Raw genomic sequence first — 3,893 nt, 5'->3', positions numbered from 1 at the left:
TTTTCAGCATTCAATAGTCTCTCAAGTTCTGCATCCCTCTCTCTCCCCAACTCTCTCTCCCTCCTCCGTTCCCCCTGGTTCTCCATTAGGTCTCTCTTGTTTTCCTGCTAGACCTATGAGTGCAAACATATGGTTTCTGTCCTTCTCTGCCTGGCTTACTTCACTCAGCATGACACCCTCAAGGTCCATCCACTTTCCTGCTGTTTTGTTTTTTAGAGAGAGCTGGGGAGAGGGGCAGAGGTGGAGAGGGAGAGAGAGACAGAAAGACGGTAGTGGGGGTCAGAGAAAACTCTCACAGAGGCTCCGGGCTGAGCCTGGAGACCAGCACGGGGCTCAATCTCATGACCCCAGGATCATGATCTGAACTGAAATTAAGAGTCAGACGCTCAACCAACGGAGCCATCCGAGTGCCCCAATGTTCACCAAGGCTTTAAACACCTTCATTTTCTCTCTCAACGGCCACGCTCAAGGGTGATCTCACACACCGTCCTCCTTCTCATTGCTCCCAAGCTGTCTCCCAAACCTGGGTCTGTCTGCACCTTTCCGACACCCCCGCCTCAGCCCTGCCGGTCCCTCACTCCCAGTCCCTTTGACCTCATAGGGCCCTCTGTTATGCGCTTTTGCAAGTACTTCCTTAAGCATTTGTCACCCACAGGCCGAGAGCATCTCCAGGACAGAGAGTGCGCCTCATTCATCAAAGACAAGTTGTTGAAGAAACAAATGGGTGCACGAAAAATAAATCAGTGAGTGATCCTCTTTCCTGAGCCACCAGTCTTGATTCCTAGCTGCTTCTGGTCCTTCCTGGATGTTTAAATTCACAGATGTGGCCCAAACTAATGAGTGAGGCTGATCACTGGGTAAACAAATGATCTTCACGAGGATGCGATGTCCTTCCTCCCTTCGCCAAGTCAAGCGTCACCTGAAACAGCCTCTAAGAGCTGAACCCAGAGTCCCAGAGAGCGTCTCTGTCCCCGAAGCTAACTTGAGCCCTACTATTTCTGTAGACTGCAATCTGGAGAGATTTCGTTTTAATAAAACCGCAATCTAAACACAGGTGTGAGCGCACAGACCATGTCTCCAGTCCGCGTGGTCACAAGAACTGCACAGCCCTGCCAGGCAGGGGGCACAAAAGTCCCAGTGCCATGTTCATTTTCATGCACGAAATAGGAAACGTTCCCCAAGGATCCAGCGTGGCCTCTCTGGGCCCCTGGCCCCCTCAGTGGCCCGGTCCACTTCGCCTTAATCCAGTCCTGAACACATCCGTGAGGGGAAAATCGTGGCCTCTTCTTAACACTCGGCTTTGCTCTGGAAACGGCTTGAGCAGGTCACCCCCACGTGACCCAACGGTGAGCCATTTCGATGAGCGATGAATCGCGTTGCTGATAGGCAGTGCAGTTACCACGGTGGCTATCTGGAATAAATTTCTAGCGCAAACGGTTAGTTAAATCTCGCAAAGACATTTCTTCTTTTCTCAGAATCCTAAGTGCATATAATTTATCACTATTTTTCCATCACTTTGTTCAAAGCCATTTATTACCTGGTACCACACAAAAGCAGTTACATTTTGTCTGAGAGTCTATTTAAATAAACAGCGTTGGGGGGGAGAAACAGAAAACCAGCCCTTGTATTTCCATCTTTTATTGGAAATGCCCGTGTGTGAGCCCGAATTCTGCTTCTTCGATGGAGCTGGGAGGGCCTTGCCCCGGCCACCAAGGGCGGCTGAGCCAGTGACTCTGAACGGACTCGCCGGCAGCACCCCTTCCCGAGCCCCGAGCTCTTACCTCACCGACCCCGGGCCTCTGGGGTGCGGGGATCTTACACGCTCCCAGAGACAGGAGAACTGAAACTCGGCCAGCCCAGGGTCATTTCTGACTCGGAGCCCGCCCTGTTCTCCCACTGCACGTGGCGGGGCTGGGCACACAGCAAGCCCAGCACTCCAGAGGCCAGGACCAGGGTCTGGTGTGAGAGAAAGCCACCCACCTTTGGCGACATTGGAATGGTTACGACTCCCCTTCTTCAAGAGGTCAGCAACCACCCCGGAGATGCTGGCATAAACCGACACTCCTTCCCTTCACGGCCACGCGCCACCCCCCTTGAGTGTCACCAGCCTCTCCCTTCATGAGGGAGCCAACTTGCCGAACTTCTGGAATCCAATCGATCTGTACGCCTCCCCGTGTTTATTTGTCCCAAAGGCCGTCCACGGAGCACTGCCATGTTCCTTAACATCTGGGGCTCATCTCATCCCTGCTAATGACTCAGTGGTCTGCGGAAAGTGCAGATGTGCCTGTCACCGGGCTTAATGGGACGCGGAGGAGCTGCATCAAAGGTGTGAGCATGGCGGGGGCGGGAGTTGAGGGCCCCGAGCATCAGTGCCAGGTCAAGCGGTGGTGATGGGAGCTCCACCCTGGACTCTGGGCACCAGAGAAAGACCCAGGCCAGTCCCCTGGTCAGGTGGGAGTGAAGACAGCCCAAACCACAGAGACTGGCGTCAAAAGCCCCAGCCCAGGGCTGCATCAGGCTCTCCCAGACTGGGGGAGGGGACAAAGGTGAGGACCCCTTGTTCAGAGAACTCGGCTGAGCTATGGTGTGGTCACCCCCAGCTGAGAATGGGCAGCAGGGACGGCCCAGCAAGAAGCTTCGCGTTTCCAGGCCCCCTTCCTCTCCCAACCTGAGGGGCCTCCTCCCACCCAGAATCAAAACACACGCTTCTCTCCCCTGTTCCCACCCTCCCTACCCCCACCCCCTGAGTGGCCCCATTCCCACGGTGAGTCACTGCAAAGTCAGCTTTTTCCAGCTCCGCAGCCCCCTCCATACCCGGGACATAGGTCTTATTATCATCTACAATATTATTTATACTACTTACAAGATTTATTAAATTATTTATGCACATGCATTTATTAGTGTTATTTCATATTATTTTTCTTTAACAGATAAATATAGTATTAGCCTTCCCAGGCAGCAGAAAGGGGAAAGGCCACTTCAAAAAACAAACCAGGCATTTCTGCTGCTGAAGCGGGGTTCATCTCTAACGGAGTGCACGCAGCCCCGGAAGGCGGCCGGCCGGTGGCTCGGGCTCTCCGGGAGAACTCTGATCACCCCACACAGCAGCCCCCCTCAGCATGTGGCCTGGGGGCCGTCTGGGTCACCACCTCCGGGGAAGCCCGTTCAAGGGCAGGTTCCCGGCCCCACCTCAGGCCTCAGAGACCTGACCACAAGTATTAAGAGTTGACAGGGGCGCCTGGGTGGCTCAGTCGGTTAAGCGTCCAGCTTCGGCTCAGGTCATGATCTCACGGTTCGTGGGTTCCAGCCCCGCGTCAGGCTCTGTGCTGACAGCTCAGAGCCTGGAGCCTGCTTCCGATTCTGTGTCTCCCTCTCTCTGACCCTCCCCTGCTCACACTATCTCTCTCTGTCTCTCAAAAATAAATAAAAGACATAAAAAAATTTAAAAAAAAAAAGAGTTGACAGGGGCACCTGAGGGGACTCAGTCGGTTAAGCCTCCGACTTCAGCTCACGTCATGACCCTGCAGTTCATGAGTTCAAGCCTCACGTTGGGCTCTGCACTGACAGCTCAGAGCCTGGAACCTGCTTCAGATTCTATCTCTCCCTCTCTCTGCCCTTCTCAAAAATAAACATTAAAAAGAAAAGACTTGACAGATGGAACTTGGGCTTTCAGAGACAAGCCTTGAGTGTGAGCCCTGAGGGGTAGAGGTGACAGAATTCTGGTCAACACCATGGCATTGGACCAGTCATAGGTGGAGGTGAACACCAGCTCCACTATTAGCTCCCCATGGAAACTTGGGAATCTGAGCCTCAGTTTCCTCATCTGCAGTATGGGGAGGAAAGCTTCCTCCTCTGGGGGCTGTGAGGAGTCAGAGGAACAAGTCACAGTGCCC

This window comes from Suricata suricatta, chromosome 2, assembly GCF_006229205.1.
Source record: "Suricata suricatta isolate VVHF042 chromosome 2, meerkat_22Aug2017_6uvM2_HiC, whole genome shotgun sequence".
Classification (NCBI taxonomy): domain Eukaryota; kingdom Metazoa; phylum Chordata; class Mammalia; order Carnivora; family Herpestidae; genus Suricata; species Suricata suricatta.
Note: the sequence above shows the minus strand (reverse complement) of the source record.